This window comes from Protopterus annectens, chromosome 1.part0 (genome assembly GCF_019279795.1).
Source record: "Protopterus annectens isolate FY-2018-M chromosome 1.part0, PAN1.0, whole genome shotgun sequence".
Classification (NCBI taxonomy): Eukaryota; Metazoa; Chordata; order Ceratodontiformes; family Protopteridae; genus Protopterus; species Protopterus annectens.
Window position 1 is genome coordinate 1164723958 of NC_056725.1, and position 16432 is coordinate 1164740389.

Genomic DNA, 16432 nt, shown 5'->3' on the forward strand with positions numbered 1-16432 from the left:
TATAGATTTTACAGCTTATATGTTATATATGATGATTTTTCAAATTCGTCATTACAAAGAGGTTTTACATACATTCTTTTTACTTGTAGTCTTAAACAAGTACGAGTGTTCTATATTTAAATTAATTTAAATTAAATTAAAAGACCACAATAAGAAACAAGGTTTTTTACGGTCATTACATTAATGTATTTACACATATATATACTTTTTTAAAATATTTTTAAACGGTTTATTCAACAAGAATGGCTTAGATAATGTGGCTGATTGGTTAACAACCAATTTCTTTATTGTATTAATTTTAAGTTTGTTAATTGTTTCTTTAATTGACTGGGATGCATATGTATATAAGAATGTGTGATGTTTCATTTTTAAATTGTGATCTGATGAAGGTGGGGAGATTGCTCTCTACCGAAAGCGCTTATCTACAATAAATAACATCGTGTTTCTCAGAAGTTGCAGAATTTGTGTTCCAAGTTTCCAGTTTCACTTTGCTTGCTACTGCCACTTTTTCATTTTTTTCACCAGTTTGGCGTTTTTGTGTTTGTAAATATTAAAATGTGTATGAGTTGTCAGAGCTCACACAACAGCAGGAATGTAGAAAATGCCCTTTTTCTACTGTTGTTCGGTTTCATAGTCATATAGTAGCGGGGGGGGGTATAGTTCCGAAGCCCCTTCCTCACATATGGGGTACTGATGTCTCCCTTCTAAAAAACAGTGCTTTGTGTTTATTTTATGTGTCAGATATTCTGTGTGAGCACACTCTTTTATGGTGCTTTATTTCTGTGTTCAATGCTCTTTGTATTCAGTCTGTTTTGTTCTGACTTACTTTCCTGATAAATGTATATATACATATATACATTATATGCATATACACACATACACACACACACACACACACACACACACACACACACACACACACACACACACACACACACACACACACACACACAAGGTATATCAGACCTTATCCCATTCACATCCTTGTCTTTACCATGCTATGCACCACCACAGAGTGAGCCTTTTCAAATGCTGTTCCTGCATTATGGAATGCTCTCTCATTCCCTTCACATATATTACCCTCCTACAGCCTTTAAACCAGAATATGCAACTATAGCTTTTAGTGCAAATGCTTTGAAAATTATTAACCTTTTTCTGTACTTTTTTCGTCAGTCATACCTTCACTGAATTATTGATCTCATCAACAGAAAATGCAGTTTTTTCATGAAGATATTTACTCAAAACAATTATTTTTATGAAACTCGCATTTGATGCCTCAAAATTCAGCTGTTACATTAAAATCGACTGTAATCTGTATTGTGTTACTTGTATGTGACTTATATTAAAAGTACAAGTTCTTCTACATGTTTCCTCATTTATCATTGCATAATTGTGACTTTTTTACCTTAAGGGTCTTCTAGACAGTTAACTTATACAGTAATTTTAACGATAGTTAACTATAAAGTTAACTTTTTGAGAAAATACACAATTAATTACAGCTACATCCTGCAAATTTTGCAAATTTAATTTCTGAAATGATTTCATTTTTATGTATTTTGTATATGAAGGGGATGTTTCTGCTATCAGGGTCCTTTTAAGTGTTTTCCACAACCCAAAGGAACCATCCAACACATTCAACTAAAGGAATGATTATAAGCTTTAGTAGTGACGGCCTGGATTATACAGCAATGTAAAAACACAGGGGAACCCTGTGGTTAGATGAAAGCTAAATAAATCAACACTGTATGGAAAAGATACAGAAAGTGTACATGTAATTCTTTAACTATTATCAGCTAGAAAAGTGATGAAGAAAATTAAAAAGAAAAATGGTGTTATAATAATTCAAGTTCTTTCTAGGTATCTTGAACACACAAACATTTAAATCAAAGGGTGAACTGTAAAGTCTCCTTAAGATAACCATGCACGATAACAGGATTACTGCTATATTACAGCTACGATGTCAGAATGTAAGGTTGCAATACATTTTTAAGTTAAATACAACGATTGCCTGGCAGCACTGCTCCAACTGGCCTTTTGTATAAAACACTATAGAAAAAAGTAATTTTAAAATGACTTAGCTGCATATTTCAGAAATCAGAGGTAGCAAATGCATCAAAATGATATGTAATTACCAAAACTCTTATTTTAAATAAACCAATATTCATAAAATGACTGTAATGTGTTAAGAGTTATGACTCAATGCAGCATACATATTTTCAAATATTCTATGAGCTTTATATTATAAAATGCACAAAAAATGGAAGACAGCCTCAGGATCTCCAAATAACTCTGAACTTAAAAAAGAACTATCAATAGGAGCACATAATCAGTAACAGTATAATACTATTTACAAATGTGTCTTATATTTTAATCTTGTATTGACATCATCTGCTAAATGGAAAATATTTCCGGAAACATTTCATGACTGGGGTATCTCTTTGTTTTTTCCAGTAATGTTGAGTTGTCATTCATCCTGACAAAGAGAATATTCTGAAAAGAAAATTTTGATAAAGTGAATTAACAAATCAGTGAGTTAACTATAAGTCTTAGTTTCTTAAAAGTATATAATTTGGTGTTGCATTATTTTTATTACCTCCTCCTTGGAACCATCTTGGGTCACAGCTCACCAGCTCAACATACTTCCTTTCAGAAATAAGAAATTAGTGCATATGTTTTAAAATAAAACAAAAACAAACATAAAAAGTTTAATTTTTATATTCATGTCCAGGAATCACATTTGTCTGAACATTAAATACTCAGATCTCAGATGAAATGCACTTTTAAATACCTAACCGCAAGCAGACTGAAAATGATTAGATTTTACATCAAACTCCCATTACTAAATATCATTTCTGGGAAGAGCACCAACACACATTGACATATAATAAATTTTATTTTATTTTATTTTATTTTATTTTACATTTGTTAACCGGGAAAGTCCGACTGGACACAGGTCCATTTTCAGCAGAGGCCCAGGGAGATAAGCTCCAAACAACAAATACATAGAATAACAGGAAATTACATGGAACATTCGTTTCATGTTATGAGAGCTTTCATTGCAAACACACAAGGAGATGATACATACAGTATGGAACACATTAAATTAACAGTTCATACAAAAGTCAAACACTGAGGTATAGAGTATCAAAAGACATCTACTCAAAACACCTAAAAAGAGGCAGTATTACATATTCATGAAACAGACTGTCTGAGAGTAGTTGGGGTACAGAAGAGTTAACTTTTTAAGGGTTAGCCTGGTGAATGGCATGAGCATAACCAATTATTCTGAAAATGGTTTTTCAGGAGTTTTTTAAACTGAGTAGTGGAGGTGGTAGAGATTGTATGGCTTGGTAGGATGTTCCATTTTTTGGCAATGATGCTGGCAAAAAGGGATGTACCAGCATTATTTCTATGCTTGATGACTTTTATGAGGTTTATATCAAGGCAAACATTTTTAAGCTGTTTGACATAACTAAAAAGTCTGCAACAACGTATTTGTGTTGAATGTGGGAAGATGCCATTCTATCTGACACCATCAGCTAAGTGATCTGATTTGCAAGTTGCATGCAGTGTTCTGGTGTCTACACACACACACACACACACACACACACACATACATATATATATATATATATATATATATATATATATATATATATGTGTGTGTGTGAGTGTGTACTGAGAGGGTGAGAAAGAGAGAGAGAGAGAAAATAATGGCTGTCGTATACTTCTTATATTGGAATTCTTTTTATTTAGTCATGTACATGATGTAAAACTAAATCCAGTGACTGTATTTTTCTTTGGGACATTACAATGACTGCATTTTTGTAGTCGATGATGCTTCACATGCTCTTAAACTTATGATAATCACCTCTAAGACTGCCACTTCCTGAAGAAATAACATATTTTGTCTTACGTTGTTACTTAGTTGTTAATATGCACGATTATGATCAGGTCTCTGATCATAAATACACTTTTTATCTGTTTTGAGACAGGGATGCCAAGAAATTCACATAAAGATTGAAGCTTGAAAAGTAAATCTTGGTATCCATGTTAAGAACACATAGTAAGGATTATGTTCAATAAGGCCTGATCATAATCCTTTGTAGTGCATGGCACTTTATCTCCTTCATGTATTACCAGTTAGAGAAGAAAAGTGTAGAGATGCAAAAGGTTTTGCCAGCTTTTGAAGCTTTTGAGAGGTGATAAAATATGCAGTGCTGCCAAAAACAGCAGGCAGAAATGAAGTGTCCCCCTGAAGAATGAACAGCTTTAAAAGCTGGATACTTTGTTCTGCCACATGTTTTGTTTATAAGTGTGGCAGAGTGAAGTATCTATCAGCCTTTACAGCTTTTTTTACCTTCTGCTACCTTCTGCTGGTATAATTTGTCAGCCAGCACCATCCTTTGTTAATCTCTAGTGCAAGACCCAGTGTCTACAATAATCAACTGGGTTCTATGCCCTAAAATGTAATAAATTATATGTTTATGCAAAAACAACACAGGTGGATGATTTTCATTTATCTTATTACTAAACTGATAACAACAAGTCCTGGAAGTAGACAAGGATAACGTCTGAGCCACAATTATTTCCCCTCAGCATCTGATTAATGTATTTATTGCTGTCCTCTTAGATTTGGGGCATAATTACTGGCATCAAAATTTACTATTTTATTTTTACCTGTTGTTAGGGTACCATCTTAAAAGTAAACCAGAAAAGGTCTTTGATTATTTCAAGTAATTATGAAGGTAGAAGTGACAACTGACTAGAAAGTGTGGTAGGTGAATATGAGCAATGGAGGCTAGATAAGTGACTGAGGCTAGGTTAAGCAGACTTCAGGGAAGACAAGGAATATGGAATCACAAGAGAAGAGAAGAGACCTTGGGCCAAATTCCAAAAGAAAGTTGAAAACAGCACAGTGTGCCAAAGAAAGATGTTGGTGAACTAATGGTGATGTTATTCCATAATGGCTGGGGTACTACATGCCATACTAGTGGAAGATCTGCAAATACATCCCAGAAGGCAGCCAGCATGGCACCAAGTGAGTCTACTGTTACGCCAGCTCTCAGACCAGGAAATAATAGATGCAGGTTAGGCAGAGAGCTTGTACAGGATGTGTGGAGGCTGTGTACAGGCTATGTGCAGGATGTGTACAGGTTGTGTGTAGGATGTGTACAGGCTGTGTGCAGGATGTGTACAGGTTGTGTGTAGGATGTGTACAGGTTGTGTGTAGGATGTGTGCTCCCCACAACTTCATGTAGCTTGCAGGGTAACCTAGTCCCAGTAGAAGAAAAAGTGTGCTTGAATCTGGATATACTGGCCTCTGAGACATTCCAGCAGCATATGGGTGATGCTGTAGGAGTGTCCCTGGCAGTGGCTAATCATATTCTGGGAGAGTTCCTGACTACATCCAATTCCCATCAACAGCCATGGAGTGCAAGACTGCCATGGAACAATTCTATGCAATAGTCAGTTCTTCCCATGTCCTTGGTGTAACGTACCAGTAAATAAAACAGCATCATCTGGTTCTGAATGTCATATTAATAGAAAAGGGTTTCCATTGCTCAGTTGCCAGGAAGTATGCTCAACAGATGGTCTAATTATCAATATCATTGCAATATACACTGGTAGTGTGCACGATGCAGCCATCTTGAGGGAAAGTGAGCTGAAGTACACTTTCTAACTTGGTGACTTTCCAGAGGGGCTCTTACTTAGGTTTATAGGTTCATGGATTAGTACTAGGCTAATTGCACTTATGGGTCATTTTAAGCCTAGCCAATTTTTCATAGATTAGTACAAGGCTGACTGTCCTTGTGGGCATTTTAAGACTAGTTAATTATCTTGTTTGAGAATCAAACCCTGCACTTTATGTCTGTAAGTTAAACAACTTAACCTTTATACTAACTCCCCACCCTTGGTAAGTACAGGACCACAGCAATGATGTAAGACGAAGAAAGACTGCCAAAAGAAAGCAAGGAAACCATTTTTTTCAATAAACAGGTGACTGCAGTTACCCACTGTAGCCTTGGCTCATGACAGCATACAGACCCCTATTAACACCAAGACACATAACTCCACTGAATGGGTTTTTGGTGTGCTGAAAGCAAGAGTCAGATATCTGGACACATTTAGGGGGAGCATTGCAATACACACCAGAAAAGACTTCACAAATGGGCACTGTGTGTGCCATGCTGTACAACATGCTAACAACAAAACATGGTGGCCTGCCAGTCTTAGGTGTGAATGACCTACCCCATGAACTCCAGATCTCTGATGTGGAGCTATCAGAGCTGTCAAAGGGTGATCAGAAGGACACAAGGGTGAGAACATTCAGGCGTGGGTGACTGAGGCTGTGGCCATATATTCTATCTCAAGTGACATGGCAGTGTCTGCCTCATAACTTTGAATCATAACCGGTCACACATACATGGATAAAGCAGTGATGTTCACATAATGTTGTCCCATCACAGCAGCACAGGACACAACTACAGGAAAGAGACAGTAGTTGTCCAGATGGAACACCATACATACCATAACCACAATATAACCTCCCAAACATTAAACACATAAGTGTGCTAAAGAAATGAATGCATCTGTACAGCTACAGACTAACAGTAAGCACTGGACCACTTTAGGTAAGGTACATCATCAAAGGTTACCATACTGCCATGATGGCAATGTAGGCTGTAATCATATGTAATGTTAGTTTGTGAAGATAGCAGAAGCATTACTGTCAGTATATCAATGATTCTAGGAATGTGCATTAGTGGGATGTACTGCCAACAGCAGAACCTAAATGTGGGGTGTTGTACAGTAACAATGAGATGCAGTACACACATCATAGGAATGTGTAACATTGTAGGACACTAGCCTATGCAGCAGACAGCAGCAGTGATACTAACAAAATGGTAAGGTGTGATAACAAAGCCACATACTTAATAAGGTACATACATGTACGTGCCATGCCTGTCCTGTCCCACAAAAGGCAATAGTGTAATGCACAGGTGGGTGCAATGGCATGAATCATCTATATGTACAAATGTGTGCTATGCAACAAAGTATCAAAGCACAAGTATGATATAGCAGCCATGGAACAATGAACCTGCTATCATGTGCATTGGATGAGCCACCATATGTATAGGAAATATCTGCATAAGCAAGTATGAATGGAAATGCACACATGAGAAGTACACTTCATCAAGAGGATATCAAAAGTGAGAATTGAAATCACAGGTGCATGTTGTGTGATGGGGAAGAAGTTGCAGTAGTAAAAGAAATTGCCACAAGTATCACTGGTGTGCAAAATGAAGTACACCAGTACAATAATGGCAGACAGCAATGGAATATTAAATATAGAAATCAATGACATACCTATGAGGCTTTTTGCTGATGCTTTGGAGATATGGCTGATGTATGGTAGTTAGCAAGAGCAGGTCAAACAGCAGCAAGATGGTAATCATGTTAAGCAGTAAAGTTGTCAATTTATTAAAAAAGCTATCACAAGAACAAATATGTACAACACTGACACTTCCTGATGTCAGTCTACTATGTAAGCCGCATGTATAGAAAAATCCTGTGTCATCAAACAAGTCATAAACCACTAACAGCTAGAGCAGGCAGTGGCAGGCACGGTGGTCATCATTGGAACAGGATTAGGATGACCCAACAGGACACAGAATGGGTTAACTGCCATTACCACACTAAAGCCATCTAGGGCACCCATGATGATGGCTCACACCATTATCTTGGATGCCCCTGCCACATCCAGAAGCACTATGCCCACTGTGCTGTACTAAGGAATTGGATGCGATGACACTTTTAAGTTAGGATGCAGTATGAGTCTGAGCAGCACTTTGATGTGTATGTCTGGACTTGACTGCCAGGTTCTGAACAGAGTCACCAACAGCAGACGTGTGGACACATTGCAGCACAGACAATGATGTTCAAGAGTCACCCCACCAACTGGAGGAGATCTACTCATGAGTGTCAGGGCATTTAACCCCTGCTTTATATTATGAAACTGCTCCAGCACCACTGTGAGAAGGCTTTCAACACAGCATGCCATCATGTTGTACAGTCACTGTTGCCATTACCGCCCCATGCCTGCTCTGCTGACCATCATGTAACACAAGGAGCTGGTGTGCTACATGATCAGTAGCATGAACAAGTGCATCATTGCCATGTTGTTGATGTGAATGTTCTTGTGCCTTTATGAATATATGTACACCATCAGATACACATCCATGCACATCAGCTCCATTCCCACATGCAGTTCTATGGATAGTATCACTCCATTGTGGGGAAGAATCACCATCACTCCAAGGCTCTACTGGGGAGACAACAGGCCAAAGTCATCATCATGACAATGTCTGATGCCCCAATATCATCAGACTGGCCTGACACACTTTCCTTCCAATTAATGGCTATACCATGAACCACAAGACTGTTCTCTCCAGGGCATATCAATGCTGACTTCACTGCAGTGTCTTGTGTCTCACTGGCCATTCTTTCTGAATTTGGCACATCGCATCCCTCCTCAGGATTAGTGGATGGGTGTCTGGAGGAGGCAGGAAGGGGATGTGCTGCAAATACAGGTATGATGCATGTCATATACATTGACAGTGTGCAAATGAGGCAGGACATGAGTGAAACAGTCTGACAATTCACTAAAAACATAGAGCACTAATGGATTTACCTGATTGTTGTGGCCATGGGTGCTTCAATGACCCTGGAGAGCAATAAAAATCCAGTTAACCAGCAAACACATAATGATGCCAATGTAAAACAGCACATACATCCTGTCTCACGTGACATGTCCTTCTCTGACTCAACCACTGGTGGTGAGAACAGAAATGCCACTGTGATGTACAAACAGACACATACACAAGTCTGTATGAAGATCACACACACACACACACACACACACACACACACACACACACACACACACACACACACACACACACACACACACACACACACACACACACCATCAGGGTGCATATAAACTGATGCATGCAACACAATCAGAGTAGAGATACACATACCTGACAGCTGAAGTGGTTGGCAGGAATGCAAAGTCCCTATGCAAGTGAATAAGCATTAGTACACATATGTTTACAATGACATTTATGGGTATCTCAATATAACACCAATAGAGACTGTCTTACCTCTGAGTTGGCCAGCTTCCTTCAGTAATGGGCTTAACCTAGAGATTAAAGTGGAACATGAGCAACAAATGAATAATTATCACTCTTTACATCAGGCAGTGGCAAGTCAATGGTTACATCTGACCTTTTCTGAGTACAGAGACATGCACCCGAAGGCCAAGGACTTTGATCCAAAAGAGATGGCCTTCTGCAATTGAAAACAACATCATTACACATATGGTCACATTGGTACTTAAGGAAATCTCAGTTTAACACCTATAAAGTTTGCCCTCTGAGGTGACCAACCTCAGTTACTGGTGTGCTGAACCTGTAGGTTAAAGTGGAAAATGAGCAACAAATCAGTAAATATCCCTCTTAACATCAGGCTGTGGCAGGTCAATGGACATACACACAACCCTATCTAACAAGAGAGACAAGGCCAAGGATGCTGTTCTGAATGGGATGGTCCTATACAGATGTAAAACACATCAGTACACACAGTGCTCACAGTGTCACCTAAGCAATGTTCATTTAACAGCACTTACAAGCAGTTTTAACAGGTATTCCCTCAGCCATGTTGGGTCACTGGTGACAATGCTGGTTTGCCACTGTGAAATGCGAACTAACAGATAAGAAGTGTGAATGTATATCTGTGAAATACACACGTGGTATGATGTCCTGCATGTGAACAGTGTACATACCATTATGTGTCAGGACAGTATCCTCAATCCCTACCTCAGGAATATGATGATCTTGGCAGGTGGTATGGTGAGAGGCCAGAAATAATGCAGTTTCATCTGGAGGAGGTACTGGTGGTCTACCACTAGCGATATTCCTCTCCCTCTCATATCAGTGGAGCCTGTTGATTGCCCTGGGAATCATGTTTGGGCAACAGCAATGACTGGCATCCTAAAAGCAATTGTATCTCCCCCCCACAGCATTCACCATGTTGATTATGTTCCTCCATACCTGATTCCTTCAGAATATATCACCTGTCCAGCCTAGTAAATTCCTACCATATTGTTGCAAGGCCTCAAGTATAATTTCATTTTCCCTGTGAGAAAAATGATCACTTGTGCTGCTAGTGAAATCTGTAAAAATAAAAGGTGCACACTGCACATCTCAGGATGCATACATGTAGTATACCTATAGTCAGATCAGCATTAAAAGTATGGGAAGGTTTAATACTCCATGAGTACATTTTACTGCAGTGCAAAACAAAATATGTCAATTTACTATGTGTACTGCCACCATGTCCAGGTAATTATAGCAAACATTCACATTATCCAGCAGGTGATGCTTATCTCATTAAATATAAAGTACATGTGCTACACATACGCCCCGATCCACAGCTTAGGATATATTATACATCCAAAGATGGGCTTAGAACCCAGTTCTGTTGGAATGTTGACAACCTTATATGCTGCACATTACCACTACACCATCATTTCAGTAACAATGTTTATGGGTTATTCACACTTACATATGCAGAGCCAATTATCCCTGCCATATCACCTACACAAATGTCAATACAGTAATTCACACAGAGCTGCATAACTATGTAATGTACCTGCATATGATCAGCATATGCATCCATCGGTGTCAAACAGCACCTCAATACATTAAGAACATATGACCTATGCATCATAGCTCTGATGATTCAATGTGAACACAGAAAGAGGGTTACAGGCTGAACCTCTGAACGTCCTACCAGTCCCATTGAATGGCATGGGAGCTTTCAATGTTAAGACTCAGCATCAGTAGATATCTCAGACCATAATTATTACGATTGATTTGGAGAAAGTCTCGTAAACCATTGTTATCTGGAAACTGTACTATGGACTAACAAGTAGAACGGTATAAACTGTGGGTATGGTCAGACTCCATCTGTATCCACAGTTCACTATATGGCAGAAACTTCACTGGGAATGATGAACATATAACCATAAACATGCATTTGGGGAAGCCAACTCTTACCCTTTATGTAACTTATATGTTCATGTGCAGACAGTTTCATAGGGCCATCTCAATGTAATATGACTGAGGTGGTACACACAAGATGTTCTGACCATCACAGACCAATACTAACCCCTGTTGCTCATAATGGCAACCTAAGCAACTGACTATAGGAAAGCTTACCTTATGGGTTTGACATGTCAGAGAAATAAATCCAACAGTAAGGGCAACTCTGCACACACAGTTATTAAATGCTATTTGCACCATACATAATTAAGGAGCTGCATTAACATGGAATGTTATGGAATTGTGTCAGCAAACATCAGGGTTATTTCTTGAATCTCGGCATCTAAACCAGTCATGTGGCATAAGTGCACAGTGCTCAGTGTAAATGTCCACAAGTTTTCATGGAATGTGAATGTGTAACTCGTGCCCGATTCTTGACAATAGACTGCTACCACCCTATTTTCACCAATTTTAAAAGGTGATAATGATACATTTTCATTTCATTCTCTTGCTACCTACAAACTGAACAATTTTTAGAAAGCATTTTGATCGTTTATACCGATTTAAAGTTTATGTCAACTGATAGGAGACTGCAGCTCATCCAAGTATAGAGATGAATGGAGGAGTAGGCCATGTTGCCAATGTATACGCAATGTGATGCCGGGATGTATGCATTCCAGAGGAACTTCACACAGATCAACATATGTAACAGGATTGCCAGTGAGCTTTATGAACAGAATGGGATCTTCAGGACTGGCGTGCAGGTTTGACACCACTAAAATGACCTGCAGTATAGGGAATGTCAACAACTACAGAGTGGATTGTTGTGGTTCACGAACAGCCCCCAAATCCCTACAGTAAGTGCCATATTTCACACCTTAACACCTATAAAGTACAGTTTTGTACCTACCATAAATGTAGATGTTCGAGGATCCCCATTGCCGCAGTCCTTACTATTGGGTATAGTCCGCATCCAGTCGGCCCGAATACCAGAGTATAAGGCTGACGTCGGTCAGGGCGCATTAGACTGATGTCAGTACGTCAGGGTACTAATGCGCATGACCGACGTCATATCCTCAGTCTTTTCTTGCCCCAGATGTCAGAAGACCCTAAAAAGACAAGGTCCAAAATACCTGCACCAAAAAAAAGTACAATATATACAAGAATATATACAACAAATATAAGCATGTAACCTCACCTACACAACCACCCCTAAACACAGAGGGGAAGGAGGACTGCAGCAATGGGGATCCTCGAACATCTACATTTATGGTAGGTACAAAACTGTACTATGTTCTTCGTTCCCCATTGCTGCAGTCCTTACTATTGGGTAGAATCCCAAAGCAGAGGTAAGGGAGGCTGGCAAATCATAAAGAAGCAGGAGCTGACAACATGCCTTGCAAAACAGCTGTGGCAAAACCAGCCCTAGACTTAGAGTAGATAGGAAGGTGATAATGCTTAGAGAAAGTATGCACTGAACTCCAAGTGGCTGCTTCCAAAATATCCTTAGTTGCCACCCCCCTTAGAAATGCTGTTGAAGTGGCAGTAGCCCTAGTGGAATGAGGCCTAATCCCAGCTGGAATCTCCTTGCCATGATGGGAATAACAAAATGCAATGCAAAAGCCAATCCACCTAGAAATAGTTTGTTTTGACACAGGCTTGCCCTGAACTCAAAGCAAAAGAAACAAACAACTGCTGAGACTGCCTGAAATCCTTAGTCCTGCTTAAATAATAGTAATTGCCTGTGTACATCTAAAGTGTGCAAAATCTTTTCCCCTTTATTTTGGGGTCTGCATAAAAAGTAGGCAAATGAATAGTTTGGTTTAAAGCCACACTAGAAACCACCTTAGGCATAAAGGAAGGATTAGTACGTAATGATACCCTATCCTTATGGAAAATCAAAATGGCTCTACTGCCATAAGGGCCTGCAACTCAGACACCCTTCTTGCAGAAGTAATAGCCAACAGAAAAGCAGTCTTCCATGACAAGTATTTCAATTCAGCAGTAGCCGCGAGGCTCAAAAGGTTGTAGAGTAAGTTTTTCCAACACAAAATTGAGATCCCAAGCAGGAGTAGGAGCTCTCTTATATTCTTTGCCCTCTAAGAAACTGCTTGAACAAAGGATGCGAAAACAATGGTGGGTCACAATCATAATGAGCTGAAATTGCTGCAGCATGAATCTTAATGGAAGAGAAGGACAAACCTTTGTCCAATAACTCAGTAAGGTATTGAAGAGCCACACTCAAATTAGGCTCAGAAACCTGCAAATTCTTTGCTGTACTCCAAAATAAAAATCTCTTCCATTTTACACTTTCCTTGTACTAGGTCTTCTAGCTTCCATAATCACATTTAAAACTTGTTGAGGAAGTTGAGACCTGCTGTGTTTCAACACAGAATATGCCAGGCTGTTAGATGAAGAGAGTGAAGCTTGACATTGAGCAGATGACCATCCTTCTGAGATAACAGATGAGGAATCAGAGGTAAAGGCCATGGAGGCTTCCTTACCAGACTCCGTAGTAGTGGGTACCAGTGTTGCCGAGGCCAATCTGGAGCTATCAAAATCATCCTTGGCCTGTCTTGTCTGACCTTTAATAGTACCTTTGGAAGAAGAGGCAGAGGAGGAAAGGCATACACATGAAGGTTTTTCCAACTGAAAGACAGAGCATCCACTTTCCAAGCTGTGTGATGAAACCCCTTTGTGCAATACTGTGGCAGCTGGTGGTTTAGTGGAGAAGCGAACAGATCTATGTCTGGAGTTCCCCATGACACTGTCAATTTTGAAATACATGAAGATCCAGTTTCCACTGTGGGGATCCATGATTTGTCTGCTTAACACATCTGCTAAGGAGTTCTGTGCTCCAGAAACCTTGCCTGAAGAGTTAGTTGCAAGCTTAGCGCAGTCTCCCATAAAATCATTGCTTGCCTGCATAGAGGATAAGAATGTGTTCCCCTTGCTTGTTGATGTACCACATGACAGTTGTGTTGTCTGTTAGAATCAACACCTGCCCTGGAAGAAGTAACTCCTTGAAAGCCATTAATGCAAACTGGACTGCTAACATCTCCTTCATGTTGATATGTAGATGCTGTAGTCTGGCAGGCCACTTGTCTTGTATCCACTTTCCATTTAGATGAGCTCCCAAGCAATGTCCGAGGCATCTGTCGTTAAAATCTGACTCGCCTCTGGCCGGGTCACAGAGAGTCCCTTGTTTAGGTGACATTCCTGAGCCCACCACAAAAATTCTTTTTGAAGGCAAGGTATTATTTGAATGACAGTGTCCAAATCCTGGCAGTGCTGTGTCCATACATTTTGAGATACCATTGTAGCTTCCTCATATGCAGTTTGGCATTGGGAAGCACCAGAATACAAGATGCCATGAACCCTAATGCTTGAAGGACTGTCCTTGCAGTCAGCACGGACTGATGAGATAGTTGATGGAAGTAAAGTGATAGACTCTTTTGTTTGTCCGGGGTTAAAAAGGCCATCTGGGCTGCTGTATTCAGTCTCACACCCAGAAAGCACATGTCTTGAGAGGGTACTAGACTGGACTTTATTTCGTTCACAGAATACCCTAGGCATCTTAGCACTGCTATGACATATTCCAGATGCTGTAGAAGGTCTTCCTTTTCTTGAGCCAGAATCAGGCAGTCGTCCAAGTAAGGATAGATTTGAATTCCTTGAAGCCTGAAGTAAGCTATCACTGGAGCCAGAACCTTTGTGAATACTCTGGGCAGTAGATAAGCCAAAGGGCAATGCAGAGAACTGATAATGAGAATTTCCAGCATACTTCCTGCAACTTAGCCTTATAGGCACATGAAGGTAAGCTTCCTTGAGATCTAAAGTTACCATCCAGTGATCTTTGCCCAGCAGAGGTAAAAGCTGTTGTAACGTCAACATCTTGAACTTGGGAATGTCCAGAAAAGTGTTGAGGAGAGATAAATCCAAAATTGGTCTCCACGTGTTCCCCTTCTTTGGTACTAGGAACAGGCGAGAATAAAATCCTAGGCCCCTTTCTGATACAGGGACTGGCTGAATGGCCCCCATCTGGAGTAACTGAGAAACTTGCTTGTGAGCCTCTTTTCTTTGTGGAGGAGGAACGTCTGGCATGCCTTTGAAAGGGGCATTGTATGGAAATAAAATCTGTAACCGTGGTGAATGATATCCAACACCCATTTGTCTTGAGTAATTAAATCCCAATTTTCTTTGAAAAGAGACAGTCTTCCTCCCAAAGGAGCTGCCAGGCGAGAATCTACTGGCAGCTGAAAAGACAGGTCATTGGGTCTGTTGAAAGGACTGACCCTGCCCTCACCAGAAGTCTGAGCAGGTGAACTCCCTGTTCTAGGCCTAAAAGAACCCTGAGCCCTGCCCCTACCACGTCTAGACCTACCCCTAGACTGGGAATCATAAGCAGGATATGTCCACCCCTTAGCAGGCCAATTTCTACTAAACTTCGGTGGCTGCACCTGCAAAAATCTTTAACAGTTTGCATAGACTTAGCTTTGTCCTCCATTTTCTTTAAAACTGCTTCCACAGGCGATCCAAACAACACATCAGACTGTAAAGGAGCATCCAAAATCCTTGTCTTAACATGCTCAGCTAAATTCTGATCCTTCAACCAGGCATGCCTAAGAACAGAACTAGTAGCAGCCACCCTCGAGGAGGCCTGTACAGCATCAAAACCACATTGCAAAGAATGCTTACCCACTTGTTCAGACACATGAACCAAATCCAGCAATTCTTTACACTCAATACCTTCCGCCAAAGCATCCACCTTAGATTTTAATTGTGAAAGGAGATAATTCTGATATTTTAGCATGTGAAACTGACAATTCAATGCTCTCATGGCTAGAGTGGAAGAAGTATACACTTTCTTTCCCCACCTATCCAAAGCCCTTGCCTCTTTATCAGTGGGAACAGGATTTTTAATCACAGAAGCTTTAACACCTTTAGGCCCTTGAGAAATAGTTTCTGGGTCCGCCCTAGGACTCTTAAACAAATACTTATGAGCCGGGCACCCTATAATACCTATCAGGCTTAACAGGAGCAGGAGGCAAAGAGTCTGGGTTTAGGGAAGCCTCTGCAAAACATCTTCCACCACATTCAACACAGGAGGAATAGCTAAGGGCCTATGCTGGGGTAAAACAAGAATTCCCTAAGCCTTTTCCTGAATCAGAGTAATCCTGGCCTTCCCATTTAAAGTGCTCCCTCATGGAATGCAGAGTCTCTGAAAATGAGAAATCCTCAGGAGGAGAAGCTGTAGGAGTGGAATCATCCACATCAGAATCAGAATAAGTAGGATACTCCTGCAAGTCTTCATGAAGACT

The 16432-nt window shown here is 40.0% G+C and overlaps 1 long non-coding RNA gene across 1 annotated transcript in view; it reads right to left on the reverse strand.

The window, feature by feature from the left end:
- Positions 1-2237: 2237 nt before the first annotated feature.
- LOC122801699 overlaps positions 2238-16432 on the reverse strand; it is a 122922-nt gene continuing 108727 nt past the window's right edge. Inside the window, exons 3-4 of the long non-coding RNA XR_006364785.1 lie at positions 2594-2643; positions 2238-2490 (exon numbers count right to left, since the gene is read on the reverse strand). This is a non-coding gene — a long non-coding RNA (uncharacterized LOC122801699). The remainder of the gene's footprint in view (positions 2491-2593; positions 2644-16432) is intronic.